Below are 21,133 nucleotides of genomic sequence, written 5' to 3'. Positions count from 1 at the left end.
TATATCTTGTCAATTTTAGTAAAGACCGACCTATTCTAAAACCTAATAATAACAACAATAGATTTATAATTTGACCAAATAATTATAATTAATATCAAATCATAACAAAAGTAGAAGACCATTTACTCATCTTTCATATCAAATACTTTTCACAACCTGAGACTACCTCCTAGTTGTAACACGGTGCTCAAGGCCAAAAGTGACCCCAAGTAAATCCATAACCTGGTATTTGTTATGATCGCTGAATGAAGTAATAATAAAACATCATATCTATAAAGAAAACTAATAAAAATTTGGTCAAGGTGTAATACTGAAACAATTCATCTAGCAAGTGCAACCAACCCTGATGCCTCATATTCTCTACCAGTTCTACCATCTCTAGTTTTTCATAAATTCTTGGGTCAAACACTCTCCAAGACAGAACCTTTTGTGTTGTTAGGTTCCCAATTCTCTTTTTTCTAGACATGTCTTTCTTTTTCTCATTTTTTATTTCTTTTAGAGTACTACTTGACTCTCCTTTTTAATTAGTTTTCTCTTCTTGGGACTAGGTCCTTCATAGTCTTTTCTTTTCTTGATAGGTATATGTTTCGGCCTTATTCCAATAGAAATACCAGTCTTTGACTTAGAAGACCTGGTCCTTTTATCATCCTCAACTTCCAATTTTCTTTCTTTAGTAGCAGTAACAGCTACTGAATTTTTGTCTTTCTCTCTTTTAACCTTTACAACTTTCACATTTTCTTCTTTTTCTACTGTAATAGATTTATTCATCCTTCTTCTTTTCATGGTTGAAGTTTGGTTGGACTTCATGGCATCTTCCATCATTTTTCTTTTAGAACTTTTTGTAGAATAGGATCTGGTCACTTTTACCTCAGAGTCCATTTTCTCCTTTCATCTACTTTACCTTAGTTTCTTCATGGTCTATCTTAGAGGAACTTTATCCCCATCCTCCTCATTCTTGTCATTTGGATGTAGCAATATGTTTTCCCCCCATTTACTTTATTATTAATACTTACTTCCTATTCGACTCCATCAACTGAGATTTCTTTGGTCGTATGCAAGCAGGAGTATATTTTCAGCTACCCAGTTCTCATTTGAGAAAAGATCAACCCTTTTCACCAGAATTTCTTCACCAAACAACTTACAAAAAATGTTTTTTGAATCTGTGGGTGTAGGAGAATCCATTGCTTGTTAAGTTTTAGAGAATTCACCTATTTTGGTTTTCAAAGAACTTAGGAAATTAAGAGTTTTTAAGTTGAGAAATTTCTTGTTCTATTCATGACCTAAACCTTTGGTTTGAATTCTCAATCATGATAGGCTGAGCCTAAGCTTGAAGTTAAGGAAGGTTCAAAGAACATTGACTCAATTGTGGATTTTGGATTTGTTACATAGTTTGATTAAGTAATAATATCATCCATTGGATTTTGAGAAAGATGAAATATTTTAGTTTAGGGAAGATTTTAGTTTTATGAAGATGAGATGGATTCATTGTAGAGTACTGACAAGATGGTCTAATTTAGCAATTTTAAGGGTGGCTAATGTGATAAAAGATGTTCCCTTTAGACTTACATGACTAAACCTAACAAGTGTAAATCTTTATTTTGCAAATGACTTGGCAGCTTAGAGAAAAGAAAAATACATGGCTTTCCAAACAACATTTTATGATTAGTTAAGCAACATGTAGGTACTAACCTGAGAGTTGGGACCAGGTCCCTCCTTTTTGATTGAATTCAGTACTCGTGTTTGGTTTAATTGTTCTCTTCCTATGTTGTTCCCATGGATGTATACCTGCAACAGTAAGGATCTGAGACAGATTAACATACACCTATATTATTATGGATACCTATCTCCTAAACATAGCCAAATTTTGGAAGAGACACTAATTCAAATGTTATTTATTCTGCTGAAGCTTCTTCTTTTATGATGGGTTTCGTAGGGACCTGATCCCTTGAAATTATCCATTTCAAAGCGAGATATATCTATCTTAAAATGTCTTGAGAGAGAGAACATAATTAGACCATTCATCACTTAAGCTTTGAACTCCTTTAATCAATAAGCTATTCTTAACTATAATCCCTTTCCTATGCATGGAATCAATATCACAAGTTGGATTTGAGAACCTACTTAATTTTGTGTTCCCATTAGGAGAATAATGGTGTGATCAAATTATTCTTACCTTATCTAGGTAGTGATAGATTTCACTTTACCCTTTTTGGAGACTTGAAGTCCTTAGGATGTGCATTGTCCTACTGAATGTATTCAATATTCCTTAATTTTTCATTAAGCTAGTGTTGACATCTATCTTTCAATTGTCTATCTCTTCTACAGTGAGCGCATATGAGTTTGTGCCCTTTGCCTTTATCATCAAGAGCAACCTTTTCTTTAGAATCAACAGATTGAAATCCTCCTTAATATCCCAGACCTTTACCATTAGTAACTCCTCAAATATTTAATTAGAAAGTATCTATGAAAAATCAGTCCATCTAAGAGTCTTGCTGAGCTCTTCTCTCAAACAGACCAAGTCCCTTTCTAACATTTCATTTATGTGAAGCACTGACATAAGTTATTTTTAGGAAGCCTTCAATTTTTTCCCAATATTAATCTAAATCCTTGAGGCTTCCATCTTTTTTTTAACATCTACATCATCTACCTTCTTTAGTTGACTTATAAAATTTAGATTTTTAGACTTTAATTTAGTGACAATTTCTTCAATTTCATATATATGAAGAGTTAAGGCAATTAATTTATGCTCTTGATTCTCTACTTTTTCATCTAAGGCATTTTTCTCAGCAATTAGTTTACATACAAAATATATATACATATTTGCAAGCCTTTTAATCTTCCTAGAAATATAATTATCTAGATTCTCCTTATTATTAGAAAGAGTTACCTCTTTTTCTTTTTCATCTTTTGTGTTTCCATGAATGCAAACAAAGAATCATAGATTATTGGACTGGCTTCCAGTTCTAGTATAAAAATATCTCCAGTCTTCTAATCTTCACCGAAATCACTGGAGGAGTCTCCCTATACTGCCAGAGATTGCTTTACAGCAAACTCAACTATTACCTTGCTCTTAGAATTTTTAGGAACCTAGTCCCTATTTTTTCCTTTGTCACCCCTAGTCTTAAGGTATCCCGTGTAGTCTACTATGTGCAATAGACACTCCTTAATAAAATGCTCAGGACTTTCACATTTGTGACATACCTTCATGCTACTTTCTTTTTTGCTGCTGCTTCCTTTTTTTGGAACTGACCACTCATCTTTATGGCTCTAAAAATCCTACTTGAAAAATAGGAAACACCTGTATCTTCTTCGCTTGAATAATGTTTTGAGGGCTTCAAATAAAGGGATTTTTCCCTTTTTATTTCTTTCTTTCCCAGCTCTTCTGAATTTCTTAAGCTCATGGGTCTTTAGATTACTAATGAGCTCATCTGTGGTGAGGATCTTCATATTTCTTGCCTCATTTATTGCATCCACTTTGTTTTTCAGGACTTAGGAAGAACACGAAGAATCTTTCTCACTTGCTTATATAATAGAATCACTTCTCCTAAGCAGTGAAACTTATTTGTGATAGAAGTGAATCTGGTATGTATTTCTTGGATGGTTTCATACTAACTGGTTAGCATGACTACTTTAGAATCTTTCACATCAGTCGTGCCTTTATGAGTAATCCTCAAGCAATTCCAGATTTCTTTAGCATTTTCACAGGATAAGATACAGTTATATTCATCAGTCCCTATACCCCAAACTAGCTATTTCTTGGCCATGTAATTCTTTGCAATTTTCTTTCTATCTTCATCATATACTCTCTCCTGCTTTTAAAAACCATTCTAGTTATTACTTCTTCTTTGACTTTCTTAATGAAAACATAAGGTCCATCAAGAATTATGTCTATCAGTTCACTATCTTCAACTATACTGAAGTCAAATATCCTAGTTTTCCACCACCCATTATAATGCCCATTGAATATTAGTGATCTAGTAGTAGTTTTCCTTTCTTCTAGATTAGGTGGAGTAGTCATGCTAACCAAGACACTCTAGGTGTGAACCTTTTAGAGTAACCTATATCTGATAACAATTATTGAAACCCTGAGTGTTGCACCACATAGTGAGGTACCAGGTGCCTCAAAATTAATCACATACAAAGTACATAAAATAAACAAGAAGTAAGAGACAATGCAGGAAGAGTAAAAACACAAGATTTTTATGTGGAAATATAGAAAGGGAAAAACCAAGGATTTCCCTCACAAGCACCAAATAAATCCAGTATTATCAACCTCTTAATTACAATCTATATTTCAGCCTAACTCTATGCTCTTTTTTCTAGTAGCAACTTCACTACAAGATCATCTTGGTAACTCTACTAAGGTCCCTCTCTACTGATTAACTCTAATTAGTCTCACATTTAGGTAACATTACCTAAGAACTCTCAACTCACAGATAAAAATGAATTATTCTTATAACACGAGTAATTCATTTGCAAATTAGAACTTACTCAAGAATAATTTCTATTTAAGTACTCATAAAGCTAAAAACATGACCAGTGTTGAAATAGGGTTTTTATCTTTGTAATTTCAAAAAATCATTTGATGAAAAGGTATATTTTTTCTATTATAGATGAGTGATTATTAGGGTTGGAAGATTACTGGACCAGCTTTTCTAATCAGTACAAAATAGCACCTACAAGTTTGTTACACAAGAGGATAAAACTGTGCAGATAATGCATTTCAGTTGTACTGTACCTTGCACATCCAGCAACATGGTCCTTTTTAGTTTAGCTGCTCATCATCAAACATTTATATAGCAAAGAGTGCAGTTAACAAACCTTAAGTTGATGATCACGAGTCCAACACAATAAAGAGTAAGGACAAAGAAGTCCTTTAATTATTGAATCCCATTCCACGGCCTCATCCTTCTTTTTGATGAAGACTAAAAAAGGAAGTTGAAGAGGCAAAGTACCAAAAGTTTATTTCTATGCCGAAGAAGTTAACAGTGAACATCCCTCTAGTTGAGGCACTTAAAAAAATTCTACGTTACGTGAAATTTATGAAGAACTTAGTTACTAAGAAGTGGATGGTGAGTTTTGAACCCATAGACAATGTGCACTATTGTAGTGCAATAACCTCTAGATCATTGGTTTAGATAAAAGAAGACCTATGAGAATTCACAATTCTATGCATTATTATGTGGTTCAACTTTTTGTACGAGTTGTGTGATTTAAGGACCACCATTAACTTGATGCCACTAGCAGTTTACAAACAATTAGGATTGGGGTCACCCAAATCGACTTAAACTAGACTTTTCATGGTGGAACACACTGGGAAAAAGTCTGTGGGTATTTTATGTGATGTTTTTGTGAGGGTTGCATCCTTCATCTTTCCAGCTTATTTTGTCATCCTCAATCGTGAGTTTTACTTTGAGGTCCCCATTATCTTGGGAAGACCTTTAGATGAAATTGGGAATGCATTGGTTGAGGCTGATATGGAAACTGCGCAGATGAAGTTCAAGTTTAATAATAAACAACTTTTAATGTATGCCTATCGATGAAGCAGCCAAATAATATGTGTGTAAGCTTTATGATAGATACCATTGACAAGGATAACTTGGTAGCTCCTAATGAGGAAAGACCATGCATTGAGTCCTTTGCAACAATCATTATAAATTTCAAGGGTTATTGCATTAATGGCTATTATGAGATAGTTAGCGCACTTGAAGGTAGGGGTTCATATATGTATGCACTAAAGAGTTAGATCGTGATTTGAAAAATAGAGTGACTCATCTATCTCAGCTTTCTATTGAGGAGCCCCCAGTTTTGGAGCAAAGACCCAACAACACTTTGCCGCTTATTATTGTAGCTGATTTGGTAGATTGGAAAGTTAAGGCTCTAGTTTTGGTGTTGAAGAGGTTCAAAAAGGTTACCTATTTTAACATGGGTCAAATTGAGGTAGAACATATTGGAAACTTCTATGTAAATTAAGGAAGTCGTTGCCTAATAAGTTCAACAGTGAATTAGGACATCTATTATAAAAGTAATTGATTATAAGAAAATAAATACATCATTTTATGGTCTACTTAACATAAGTGATTCTAGGCAAGGGTTCTAATTATTTAAAAGAGGAGGAATTAAGCAACTTAAAGGATCCGCTAACTATGACTAACTGAACAAAGTTAAGTTAATTTATAAAAATGAGTACTAAGAAATTTGAAAAGTCGAGTAACTAAGAAAACGACATGAAAACTCTCTTAAAACAATAGAAGGACGAAGATTTAACAAAAGATTGGCATTTGCTTGAAACAAGACTAATGGTCCAATACCTTAAGGCTCAAAGAAAATGAAATAAAATCTGATGACTGCTACCGGATAATTAGCATAGTTTGGAAATATTTTAGAACAACTTTATCTAAAAATGCTTGTTGATCTTTTTTTTTTATAGAAAAAGTCAATAGTGGAATGTTACTAGCATATAGGATATGAAAGTCACTAAAACTAACAACTAAGACAGGCACCAAGAGCACAGATCATAACTATTCACCTATCCTATATTATTTATATCTATTAAAAGAAAACTAAATGTATCCTAGTCACACACACAAATTACAATGTAAATAAAAATTAGAGTGTATAAATGCTATTATATAAGCTGTCGAAGACAATTCCGAGCAAGATATGCTTGCTTGTTGTGCTATTCGATAATCTAAGATGTCACGACAACTCCGTATGTGGATATGATGATGTATCGAGTCTCATAGACAAGATTTTGCAGGAGTTCTGAAATTAAAATTCCATTTTTGCTCCAAAGTATTCATGTATATGAAAGAGAGAATAAAGGAACTAGAAAGATTATTCAATTTACATAAAAATCAAGTAAAGTCTCACAAATGAATTAATATTCAAAAGACGGGGCATGCCAAATACCGAGCCAAATAACAATAGAACCAACTCAAAATGGTTAAACGAAACATGTCTTTTAGCCATAAAAGTAATACTCAACCCTGATAGATTTGAACTATAAAGATGGTACTTTTCTAAAGCATGAATAAAATCACACTTAGATTTTTAGATATTTTATACACGTCGATTATTTAAACTTTAGAAGGAAATTTAAAACTCATATAACTACCAATAGGATTGGAAAAAGTCTTAGAGCTCATATTTTATAAAGTAAATAAAATAGAGTAAAATTACAAAGCATGTCGACAGGCAAGAAATATGAGGTCTTTATATTTTATTATTAGGGAAAGCACTAGTCTGCAAAATTGTTTTTAACTAAACAACATAATGAAATCACCTCCATTAAACATATTCCAGTGTGAGCTGTAGATTTACTAGCATACAAAGACACCATATAACTTGGAATTAAAATAATATCATGGAAAACTCTAAACAACGTTTTCAATTACCCCTGAAGGCATGTATTACTGAATGCTACTAAAAGAATAAAACCAAGCACATCCCTTAACATTAATTTTAGTGAAAATGCTTTCAAGACATAATTTTTCTTAAAAATAAGGATGACATTTATCATAGACGAGGATAGATAAGGGAAGGAATGTCACCTATTGTAGGGCAGGGAATGGTAGTGCTTTGGTTAGCGGTCTAGGCTTGAACTCGAGAAGCATGAGCTTGAAACACACTCAAAGGGAGAGTCTCGATTAAGACTGAACTAGAATGCAAAAAACAGATTTGTTAATAGCAAAATAATAGTTAATATGGTGTAGGAGAAGAGTGAAAAGGCTTGTTATTTTTGAAAGCTTAAAAAAGATATTGCTGAAGCTCTTACGAGAGATGGAAGCCACGAAAACCTTTCCTTAAATGAACTCCAAAGTGAATATTTATAGACAGAAGGTACATTGGGGCTTTCAGATTTTCTGTGGGGTCTTCAATTTCTGATTCAAAAATCAATCAACATAAACATTTTTATTTGAATGTTTGAAGTTTGTCAACACGTGAGTCCATGGCAGAGCAATTGGTGATAGAGGGAACCATGCACTAAAATAGTGTGACAAATCTGACTATGGCTAATGATTGCCGCAAATTTGCTGGAAAAGGAAAATAATAAAGCGGAGATAAAGAGACGAGCTATTGCCAGCTGAGAAAATAGATTTCAAATATGGGTTGTAGATTTTGTATTTGAGGGGCCGATTATTGGGATGGCCGAAAACAATAGTGGGATCACTCAAGTTAAATTCTATTTTGGCCATTCTTTGGTGTCTAGGACAAATTTAGGTTTTGTTTTGATATTCCAGTGGCCCAATGACTGAAGCATTTTATGGGGACTTTTCCTTCTTTAAATCAATTTTGAGCTTCTAATTTAATAGCTAGTACAATATGTACTAATAAGATATCAAAATAAAGTACTAATATTTATAGCTTTTAGCTAATGAATTAACATAAAATATTATATAAAATATATTGATTTACAACTAATTTAAGAAAAAACTTTAAATAACACGACTATAGTAAAAATAGGAGGCATAGAGTAGTAATACTAACTTTGATACTAAATTGCTTAATTTTATTAGTAATTATAAAATGGGACAATTTTGGTTTAATAATAATAATAATAATAATAATAATAATAATAATAATAATAATAAGTGTGAACAATAATAAGAAATGATGGTAAAAATAAAACATATAATTTATTAGTAATTAATTGCTCAAATAACTGTAATTTGAAGAAAGAAGGGTCAAAGTTGGGTGTCAATAATTGTCCCACTTTGATCGGAGATGATGAAAAGTTTTCAAACAAAGAAGTTGACAAAGTAGCCAACTTTTCCATGACCAACAGAGCTGCAGCAAATTTCAGAAAAGGTATCAAGGAAAGAGGAATTTTTAAAAGTTGAAGTCCTTACTTTGATTTCTAAGTTGCCTACATAGCTTTGGTTACACGAGAATCTGGCTAAATGTAGTTCAAGAGTTGTCAAGAGAAGGTGAAGTGTAATGACCCTTCTAGTTATTTTCCATAATTCCATTTATTTTCACTATTTGATCTTCCCTATAGCTGGACCAAATCATTTATGACTTGCTGGGACTAACCGTTCAGTTACTGAGCAATTCGTTTGGTTTTTACGACCAGTTCTGTATTTAGAAGTCTTCACTGGTTCCAAAGGGAAATAGGGCAAAAACTTTAGTAATACGATCTCGGATGTAAATTTTGGCTGCACCAACAGCTCTGAAATATCAATTTTTAGCTGGGTAGACCTTTGGTTCGGGTCCCAATGCACCCAAGCTTATTTCGACCTATTGGTCGAAAAGTTAAAAATTTTAAAATATGGGTGTGGGACCCATTTTAGTCGAAATAACCTTGGATTAAAAATTAAAATTTGCCAACACATCTAAAATATCAAATTTAGTATGGTTACATAGTTCATTTGTGAAAACTAGATTTCGAACGGGTCCCGAGGCATTGGCCAAAACTTGGAAAAAAATCCACAAATATCTAGATCACCAATGTTCAAGATGTAATGGAGAAGATAACATTATTCTAGAAGTACATCTAAAATAAAAGAAGACAAAATGCCAGCTGAAAAGATAAGATAAGAAGCAATAATGGAGATATAGCAGATACGACAACATCAACGGAAGACAAGATATTGGTTAGAATCATTGTATAGATTTTTTAGTCTTTACGTAAATGTGTAAATTTGGCCTTTTTTTGTCATTTTCTCCTCATTATTGGGAGCCAAAACCCCTAAATGGGTATGATAACTCAAAATTGAGTTGTGTGGGTGACATAGGAGTTTGATTATTATCTATTATCATGAATATCTTTGGATTCAAGTTAAGAATCCTTCAAATTTATGCTTGAATTTCTTAGTTTTGACCAAAAACCCCAAATTTACTTAGGCTTGACTGTAGCCCAAAGTTTGATTATTTTTACCCATTTCTTGAGCTTTATGATTCCTTGTTCAAGTATGATAATTGGGTTGACCTCAAAAATGTGATTTTCATACGTAGGACCCACTTTAGGATTTTTTGTGTTGTTTTTGAATCCGAAGCATATTAGTGCAATATGGGTATCATTTGACTCGTATTTATGAGTAGATTACTATTTTTATAGTGTGATCGAATTTTGAGAATTGTGACGTAAATATGGATATGTGGTGAATGATGTAAGATTTTGCGGTTCGACTTTAAGGTAGGCTTCTGCCCACTCTTCTTCAAAGATGATGTGTGTTATATATGGTATGTAATAAGTATTAGGTTTTAGTATGTAAAGAATAACTTAGTCTTGATTATTGAAGTTTATGGATTAGATGAGGGTTTTAGACTTGTAAGGTGGTATATTTAGAACTCTTTTTGAATCCTATTGCCTTCTCCCTGGATTGGAGTAAACTGTAGCATGAATATGATATAATGGTAGGTTTGAGATATGGTTTAAGTTTTTGAACTATGGTTAGTATGCTTAACATTAGTTGGGTTAGTCTAGTAATCTTAAAATTATAATTTGGGTAGGGTTGACATAAATGCCTATGTTTCTGGTCGAAGTTCGTATCTTAGGATTGATTGTAGCTTACAAATCTAGAAGGTAAACTAGATACCTTAGCCTAGTTTGGGGTATTAGTTTCCTAAATATGGAAATTGAGGATTAGGTGTTGGATCGCCCGGCCTACCTTAGGCCAAGATTTGTGTTATCCCTTGTGGACTTACTTACGGATGTTAGGCATAGTTGAGACTAGTAAACCTTAGTGTAAGGTTACTTTGTGGTTTGAAAAATAGTGATGGTATTTTTCCCTAGATAATGACTAATGTCTTATGGTCATGATATTCCTTATAGAAATGATATTGGGCCTTTAGAGACGTTGTTCTTCTTAGATAGGATAATTGGCCTATAGAGTTAATTTTCCTTATATACATGATACATGACCTATAGATACGAGATGCCTCTTATATGTGATATTCCACATATTTATGAGATATGCTTATTGATGCATTATGCCTCCTAGAAGTGAGATGCCTCCTATATTTAAGATGATTATAGATATGCTTTATAGCTTATACAGATATTATGCCTCATGAATATTCTATGACCTATATTTATGAGATAATTTATATGTATATGATTACAAATATGACCTTTGAATATGCATGTGGGCCTAAGACCGTGATTATGATGTTATGATTATTTCAGACATATTATTAGGCGAAAGTCCATGTTATGATATTGGTTGGATATCCGGAAAGTATTTTATCCTTGTAAAGAATGTGGTTGTAGTTTATGAATGCATACATACATGAGTGTTTATACACCTCTATGGTATGGGACAAAGAAATATGCGGTATGATATTTATGATTCCAATATTTGAATATTGGTTATGGCATGCTTAGATTCGATACATTTATGATAATTATATCTATAAAAGATATGGTTTTAGTTAAGCCATGTCATATTTTAAGGTGGACGAACTCAATATGTCCTATTTTAGGGTGGACGAATGATCAATGCCAAAGAATACCTCCGATTAAGGATAAAGTGGTTGTTGTCAAGTAAACTAAACAAACTAAGTTAGGGTTAAACCAATAGGGAAGACGTGGATTTATATCTCTAGCTTGTTGAACTTAACAAGCAGAAATTGAAAGTAAATGGGTTGTTGTTATTGTGATTTCAAAAAAGTAGCAAATCTCAACTTTGGTTGTAATTAGTTGGTGACGAACACTAGGATTGAGTTCCCCTTACCTTTACAACTCAGTAGGATTATTGTGATTTATTAAACTAACTAGTACCTTGAATGCAGAATTCGATAAGTTATTGAAACATCTTAGGTTTTGGTCCATAGAAAATTTCCTGAGTTTTTGGCCTCTCAACATCATACACCTAGATGGTACTATTCGTACGATGGGGTACAGTTAGTAGAATTTTAGTCGTATGGTAACTAGTGTAGTTTGGATTGTTTTTTGTCTAAGGTAAGAATGGACTCCTTACTAGTTATTTGCTAAAGTATGAGTCATATATGGTTAGGTCGCATGTTGCCTTGTGTCTAGTCTAGTGTATTCTATCCATGGTATGGGTTGTGGGGTACTCCTTATATGTTAAGATATGAGTTGTTCTATGTGTGGTCATATGTTGGTCAGTATGGGGGTCCAAGGTGAGGCCTAAGGTACGAGTTAGGGTACCAATCGTACCCTAGGGTATGGTTTAGGAAGGGTGGCCGTACCTTTCTATAGGGATTTTATACAGTTTGAGTTGGGGTTAATCTAGACATTTCCTCTCTTAACCTCTTTATCCCCATGACTTATATCACTTTTAGGACATTATTTACCCTAATATTCTAACCTTAAATACTTAGGAACTCTCACAAATTCTCTCAAGGCTTTTGGAGTCAAGAAATGCTGGAGTTTCATTAATAAGAGCGAATTGGGGCTTACAAGGGTGATTTCTCTCTACCATCTTCATAATCTAAGTCATGTTACTTCTCCTTACTGTTAGTTTCAATTAAAGACATGTTTTATATATTGTTTTCATGGCATAAATATTGTATGATTTTGGGTTTTCAAATATATGTTGGGGGGTTTTGGTTATAATGGTTGGTTATGATTTTCCTATGTCTTTGACTTATGAGTTTCATATTATTATGTGGTTTGAATAATTGGTTTCATGGAAATGGTTAATTGGTACATAGTTTTGTCTTTAGAAACACTATGCCCCAACATGTTTGATAAAAAGCCTATGGGAAAGTTTTTGGTTAAATTATTGGACTTTTATTGAACTGTTGCATGGTATAACTTGGTAATGGAATCCTAAATGGTATAAATGGTTTAAATGGTTTGGAATGGCTAAATGGTAAGTTTTTGGTTGTTATGGTTGGTCTAATTAAAAGCCTTGTTGGGTACAAGGCAATACCCCAAGAAAACTCAATAATGATCACTTGTGGGGTACATAGGATTCCCCAAATCAACTTGATAATGTAAACTATGGTTACATGGGAATCCCTTTACTTAAAAAGGATGGTTAAGGACATTGCTTTTAAGCTATAGTCGGCATGATGATAACACTACTTATAGCATTTGTTAATAATAAATAAAATAGTTGCTTTGTAGTATGGTAATGGTTTTAATTTTATAATAATGACAGGGTGTGATAGCTAACAGTGAAGGAATGAGTCTAATAGATGGACACTATAAACTAATTTTTGCTAACATAAGGATTAGTCATGAAGACCATATATGATTCTTATGGGATACATGGGAATCCTATAAGTACACTTGTACATATGTATCATGGATAGCGAAGAGTACTTGGGAATCCCCTATGCCTATGCTTTCTCCATTTCATATGGTTACACACATCAAGGCTTGTTCAGGGAGTTACACTGGATTGACATAGCCCGTGGATAGTTCTAGGACGGTTTGTCTACATATACCTAGTTTAATGGTTTTAAAGACATGCTAAACCGGATTCCTTTTTCTAGTATAGTTATGCATATGTATGTATGATTGTGAATGCATATGTTTGGTTTACTTGGTTTTAAAGGCTGGCAGTATTTTATCCTTATCCTAAGTGTATGTTAGTGTTCACCCGCTAACTCGTCTTCAGGCGACTGTATCTCCATATGATGCAGGATTGTCCATTCTACTTCTCTTGCTTAGTGATCTGGTTTGGAATCAGCTCGATTGAATTGAAGTGGTGAGCTTCCATATTCCAGAAGGCTCCATTTTATGTCATGGATGTCTTTACATACTTTGGTCATCTTATAGATATTTTTTGCTATGGTTGGGGGCATGAACCAATCGAATATTATTTTACTTTTGGTTAGAGGCTTTGTTGAACTATTATGGGTGGGTTTGGGCGGTGTCAGTAGTGGTTTCAACCTTTGTATTAGCATTGTTATTGGAGTTGATACCATTTGACTATATTTATGATTGTTCCATCCTTTTATATTTTAGGATTATATAAATATATTTAGTTATAATGAAACTCATTTGGTATGATATGTATGGATTTGTTTATGATTTTGTTTTTGTTTTGTTTATTGGTTGGATAATGGATGGTTGAACTTGTTTGGGTTGGTCATGGTCATGGACCTATCCCAGAGTCTAGAATTATGAAAAATGATATCTTGTTATACCCTCGTAATTCATTCTACTCAGGGTATGCGTATGTGGATGTTGGGTTGGGTAATGGGGATGGTCCTCAGTCTTGATTAGACTTGGGATATCCATTACGACAAGTCCCCGATTTGGGTTGTGTCAAGTTTGTACCAGAGCTTTAGGTTCATGGTTAATTGGGAGTCTACAAAGCTATGTCGAGTAGAGTTTTTTTTAAGGGTATGTAGGATTCCATACTCATAAAAGAGAGGCTACAAGGCATTTAGGAAATATTTCTCTTCTTTGAGTTCTATTTTTAAGCGTATAGTCTATGTCTTTGAATTTTCTCTAATTCTATTTGCATGCTTTTCAGATCATGCCTTGATGATCTGAAGTTCACTGATACTCCTTTGTCCCTACTGGGCACAATGTTAATGGGACACGCTCTACTCAGGGGATCTATACTCTGTCTTGCGGTCCAGTCCCTGATATTTTTGGAGTTCTACTGGTTCCTTCTAGCCCTCCTCAAGCTTCTCAAGAAGATGTGAAAAATATAGAGTTTCGTCAGTAAACCCATGTGATTCTTAGTCGGCAACTTCTCAAGCTTAGCATGGTGCAGCTGGTATTGGATCATCTGAGGCCACAAGGGTTGGAAAGTTCATGAGATTGAATCCTCTAACTTTTACTGGTGTTAAGGTAAAAGAAGATCCTTAGAATTTTCTAGATGAAATGGAAAAGATCTTTAGGGTGATGCAGGCCACGAATGTGGAAGTGGTGAATTTTGCAGCACAGTAGCTAAAGGATGTGGCGTACCAAGGGTACGAGGAATAGAAGAAGGCAAGGGGTAAGGTTGATAATCCATCTCTATGGAAGGCTTTCTCTAATGATTTTTTGGATATTTTCTTTCTTCGGGAGCTAACAGAAATGAAGGAGCGAAAATTTGTTAATCTATAATAGTGGAAGATGTTGGTCAAGGAATATGCCTTGAAATTTCACCAGTTGTCTAGGATAGCTCAAGAATTAGTGTTTGATATGAGGGCTAAGATGAGAAAGTTCTCTCTAAAACTGTCTCAGGATTTGATCCATGCAAGCAAGACTACAATTCTCATCAAGGACATGGATATCTTTAGGTTGGTTGTTCATATGCAATAGGTAGAGGAGGAAAATAAAAAGATGGCTGATGTGTGAGATAATGCTAACACATTTGAGGCTTTTAACTAAGAATAATTGCAAAGTCTTAAGCAACTTTGTCGTTTTTGATTGCTGTATGTTTGATTTTGCAGTAGAAGCTATGATGCAAGAAAACCAACAAGGATGGAAGCAAAGGAGTTAAAATCTGAAGTAATTAAAATAGAAGTGTGGCTGACGACATTTCTGGTAAGTTCTTAGCCCTATGATAAGTTATCAGCTTCATCGTTAGCCTCAGATAGAGAATGCACCTGAGTTGAGAGTTGTGACGACATTTTGTGATAAGCCATCAAGGAGCTGATAGGTCGTCAAAGTTGTCGTCAGCCTAAGGTAGAATATGAGGGCTGAGGTAGAGACTTGATGACATTTCTGGTACATCGTCAAGGAGTTGATAGGATGTCACTGGTTTTTGTCAGCTTTAAGCAGCGAGTATCAAAAGCAAAGAGAAGCTGACGACATTTGTGATAAGTCGTCAGCCTCCTGATAGGTTATCATGAATGACGTCACCTAATCCGAGGAATTTCTGAACATTATAATTTATTTCCATAATAAGGGTGAACTGTTTAAAGCATTGTTTAGGGTTTTCTTAAGGAAGGAAAAAAACTTGAGTATTGAGACACTTATTTTGATATTTTCTCTCTGTAGTTTCTTGACTTGAACAAGCAATTATTTTTAAGAGATTATCATCATTATTTTGGGATTACCATTGAGATCTAATCTAAGAATCTCTAGTTTCTATATATCTTTTGGTAAGTTTATCTTTCAAATCATGAATATAACTAGTTGTTTCGATTATTACATCATGAGCGGCTAAATTTCTTTAACCTGAATTGTGGGATCTAGGATTAATTCTTGATAAGTTGCTGAGTATTCATGATTTAAAAGGTGATAGGACTTCTTGATAATTCTGAGGTTTTAATTATAGTCTATTGGTTACAAATGATAGATAAAACCTGCTCTGATTTGCATGAGAAAGAAATCAAATATAGTGGGAAGTGAATTATTAACAGGGACTTGGAAGCACTAAAAAATTCCATTTAATAATTGACGTTGTAATAAGGTTGATTAACCTAAGGTAAAATTTGGTCATGAATATAAATTCCCTAAGTCCATAAGGATTAGGTAATTAAATGCTTAAGTAGGTCGAGAGACATTTAGGCATAACTTTAATAAAAATAACTTGTTGTCCTACCTAATGAGAAAATCTTGAACCACCATTAGCATCTGTCAAGTACCAAAACCTCTAGTGAACATAATTCTGGTTTTTCCATAAACTCTTGGTTACAAACACTGTAACTAAAGTAACCAACAATTACTTGGCTAAACTAAAAACCCCCATTTCAGGAAACATCCAACTATCAGTTGATTAAATTACAAATGACTTAAGTTCATAACATATTACCTGTGGGATTCAACCCCAACCTAGTTGGGTTTTATATTGACAATGATCGCTTACATTCTTATTAGAGAGATGTAGTTTGAGGTTTATCAAAAATGGCACCGTTGCTGGGGAATATAGTTGTAAATTAAAGTTGGGTGCGCTAATTGACTGTTAATCAAGTTTCATAGTTTTATGTTTATTTGTTATTTTTGTTTGTTGTAGGATCTTTTTAGTGTTTGATAAGCCCCAAAATTTTCGGAGAACCGTTATTACCACTTAATCTGAAATCACAACGAATTGAAAGAATGGCAGAACAGCAAGAGGCTGGCAGATTGGTAGCCTTAGCTAGAGCTCAGGTGAATATGCAAAATGTTGGTCAATAAGCACAACATCAAAATCCTGAGGATGAAGATTTGGAAGACGAGGAGTTGCTAAATCCTGGTAATCCAAGGAGTGCAGAGAAAGTAGCTGCACCAGTACGACGTAATGTTAACAGGAATCGTCCGTTCAGAGAAAGGAAAGAGTACCAGCCAGTCCAGTATAACCTCAATGATGATTATGATAGAATGGAAAAAACAGGTGTAATGGGTGAAATCATTCCTCCCCCATTGGCACCTGGGGCTAAATTCAACATTACGAGTATTATGATTCAACTCCTCAATCTGAAGGGGTTGTTTGGTGGCCTTCTTGGGGATGACCCAAACTTGCATCTGGTGAATTTTGTCACCATCTGTAAATCTTTTGATAACCCAGGAGCGGGCCAGAATGCTATCCAGTTGAGATTATTTTCGTTGTCTCTATCTGGGAGGAAACTTTGTGGCTAAATGAGCTGACACCCAATTCTTTAACCAACTGGAGGAAGTTTAAAGGAGCTTTACTAGAAAGGTTCTTTCTTCCTTCTAGGAGGGTACAGTTGAGGGATGAGATCAGCAACTTTAGGCAGCTCCCAACTGAAGCCTTGCATGAAAACTGGGAAAGATTTAAGAAGAAGCTGATACAGTGTCCGAACGATAATATGACGAAAATACACTTGATGGAGACTCTGTACAGGGCTCAGAACTCTATGACAAAGCCAATTATAGATAATGCTGTTGATGGTTCTTTTGTTGATCTTACATTCCCATAGGCTTCAGAGATGCTAGAAAGAATGACCAAATAGAGTCGGGCATGGCATACCAGAAACTTTGTGGTAGCTAGCCCCACTGTGTCTGGGGGTATTATGTGGAACAACGCAAAAAAGATAAAGAGCATGACCAAGACATGGCTCACCTTAAAATAAAGATGGAAGTGCTAACCAACCACTTGCTATCAAGCAAGTTTGAGAAGGTAAAAGTTGTGGGATCTCAGGATAGAGTTGCTGCTGATGTAGAAGAAGAGGCAAACTATATTAATAATCAGGGGGGTTTCCGAGGTAATGGCCAAGGGAATCAAGGTCGGAATTATTATGATAAGACTACCACTATATCCCTCCTGGAAATCGTGAAGCTGCTATAATAAGTTTTGAAAAGATGTCCATGGAGGACATGATGGCTAAGTTATTGAAGGGAGTGGAAGCTACCAACTTTGGTGTGACTACCATGAAGACTGATCTATTATCTATTAGTCAGTTGGTAAGCTTGTACTCCACCACAATCAAATAGTTGGAGCAGCAGATAAGCCAACTCTCAGCAGTATTCAACCAGAGGAAGAGCAGAACGTTACCAAGTGATACAGTTTAAAATTTGCAAAATGATGGCTCATTTATGGCGATTACCACTAGAAGTAGTAAGATATTACTTGGCCCTTTTATGGGCAAACATGTAGTTGATGAGCTAGTTGATGATAAAACGGAAGAAGGAGGTCCAGTGGTGTCTGAGATGCTAGATAATTCTGATGATGCTCCAGAAAAAGAGAGAGAAAAGGAAAAGGAGGTAGTGTTGAAAACTATCCCAAGACCACCACCTCCCTTTCAGCAGCGATTAAAGAAAAAACTGATGATGCAAAATTCAGCAAATTCATGGTAATGCTCAAGCAATTGACAATAAATGTGCCTTTGGTTGAGGCACTTGAGAAAATGCCAGGATACGTGAAGTTTATGAAACACCTTGTTGCGAAGAAATGGAAGGTTAGCCATGAGCTAGAGGACAATCTTCTTCATTGTGGCATTATCTCTTCAAGGTCTTTAGTGCAGAAAAAGGCAGACCCGAGAGTGTTTACCATCCCTTGCACTATTGGGTCCCGAAATTTCAAAAAAGCGCTATGCAATTTGGGAGCTAGTATAAACCTAATGCCACTTGAGGTGTACAAAAAACTAGGTTTAGGGGATCCTACCCCGATGAACATGCGATTGTTGATTGAAAATAGGTCTGTAAAGTGGCCAGTGGGCATATTACATGATGTATTAGTAAAGGTGGCCGACTTTATTCTTCTTGCTGATTTTGTAGTCCTAGACTGTGAGGTGGATTTCGTAGTGCCCATCATCTTGGGCAGACCATTCTTTGCAACCGAGAGAGTGATCATAGATATGGGGCTGAATGAGTTGAAGTTTAGGCTAAATGATAAAGGAGAGCGATTAAAAATACACTCATCTATGACATAACAAAAAGAGATGAGTGTTTTCTCAATCGTAGACGTATTCTATGAAGATGGTAAAGAGGTATCAGTAGGTTGTCTTGGTGAAGTCTGATTTGTCAAGATAACCAAGTCGTTCTGCGACATTAAATCAGGTGCTATTGGGAGGCAACCTAAAATTTTTATGTTCCAGCAAATTATTTATTTTTGTAGTTAGGTTCTAGTGCAAAGAAGGTGGAATCGATGTATTCAGCGAAGTGCTCCTGACGATATTTTTTTTATGGGTTGTCATGATTGTGATAAGCCGTCAGATTTATCGTTAGAGACATCAGCTCTGAGGCAGGTTTTGTTAAGGCTGACGACATTTTTGATAAGCTGTCATATTTGTGATGGCCTATTAGAAATGTCGTCATAAAAAACCCCAAAATTAGCTGAAAGCCTGGGCCCAAGTAAAAAGATCCAATCAGGACCAAGACACTATCTTTCCACCTTCCTACTTATTTCCTCTATTTTACTTAAATTTTTATTTTCTTTCCATACTTAGTTTATTTTCTTCCCTTTTTCAAAGTGTTTCTAACTAAAACAAAAGAAAACTTCCTTGTGTGTGTGGGTTTGCAATCAAAATCAAGAATATTTCTTTACTTCCTCTTGCTCGTGTAGTCAAAGTGAAGGTACCCACCTGGTATGCTTAAAACCTAGACCTTCTTTTCAATTGGTAAATGATAAACTGAGGTGAACCCAAGTTCCCAAGAAGCTTGAATCAAGTTATCTTACAAATGGCTGAAAATCAAGAACTAGGGTTTGCTGTGCAAGCTTGGGACTTACAAGCTAAGCTAAAAAATGAGAACCAATGGTGTTTTAGGGAGAAAACGGATTAAAAAGTAAGTTAAAGTTGGGTTAGAGTTGTATCCTAAGCTGACGACATTCATGATAAGCTATCACAACTGTGATGGCTTATCGAAAATGTCGTCAATGGTTGCTATAAATATTATGGGTTTTGTTTAGAGCTTATGACATTTATGATAAGTTATCACAACTATAATGGCTTAACAAAAATGTCTTCAGAAGTTGATAAAATTTTGTGGGTTCTTTTTAGAGCTGGCGACATTTGTGATAAGCTATCACATTGGTGATGGCTTATCAGAAATGTCATCACACCTGGATCTGAAGCATGAATAAGCCCTTTCAAGGGGTTTGAAACTTAAAATGATTGATTTTATTATGTTTATACTCTTGAGGGTCGACTAATGGTTTTTCTCTTGCTACAGGTTATGAAATGACACTTAAAGGAAAGAACTCAAAAATCTACAAAGAAAGTGACCAAGGGAAGTGTACCTCAGAGACTCTTCAATGAAGAGTCTGATTAAGAAGAGGAAGAGCCTCTTCTCAGGAAGCAAAAAAAGAATAAAATCCCCAAAAAGCCTTCACCACCTCCACCAGTTGAAGTGGAAGAGAGTCAAGAGAGTGATACTGAGCCAACAATATCTTAACATACAACTTCTAAGCAGTGAACATGCTAAATCTAAAGAGCATGATTCAGATCATCCTAATATTAAGGAGCATGAGTCTGGGCAACCTAAATCCGCGGGGCCATCAACTAAGTCCCCTTCTACTGAGCCACAAGATGAGAAAGCATCTATGATTAGGGGAACTATGGTTAAATGCAAGAATCCTAAAGTTCGAGATGGCAGTAGGTGGCAGATTCCCAAAGCTCAGAAAATTTTCTTTGATGGTCTTTGTAGAACTAACAGAAAGGCTGTTAAGAGGCCAATCTTCAAAGAGAAGAGAATCATCATTAAAGGGTTTAGCAGATACCCTGAGGTAGAGCAGAAATTTTGTGATTATAATTTGGGATGGACGACAAAAGGATGAAATTTATTTTTCCCTACACTAGTTAGGGAGTTCTATGCTAACTGCCAAGCTCGCTTGGAAAACATGTGTAGAGAAGGAGAGAAAACAGCTGACCAACCTTTGTTGGATAAAGTCCT

At 34.9% G+C, this 21,133-nt stretch overlaps 1 long non-coding RNA gene across 1 annotated transcript; it reads right to left on the bottom strand.

Moving 5' to 3' along the window:
* Positions 1–1,170: 1,170 nt before the first annotated feature.
* LOC124889499 lies at positions 1,171–8,152 on the bottom strand. Its single transcript, XR_007048543.1, has 3 exons — positions 7,778–8,152; positions 7,554–7,655; positions 1,171–1,785 (listed from the first exon to the last, which is right to left on the bottom strand). It is a non-coding gene; the product is annotated as an uncharacterized LOC124889499 (long non-coding RNA).
* Positions 8,153–21,133: the final 12,981 nt, after the last annotated feature.

The sequence above is a fragment of the Capsicum annuum genome, chromosome 12 (genome assembly GCF_002878395.1).
Source record: "Capsicum annuum cultivar UCD-10X-F1 chromosome 12, UCD10Xv1.1, whole genome shotgun sequence".
NCBI classification, from domain to species: Eukaryota; Viridiplantae; Streptophyta; class Magnoliopsida; order Solanales; family Solanaceae; genus Capsicum; species Capsicum annuum.
This window is presented reverse-complemented; position numbering and strand designations above follow the sequence as displayed.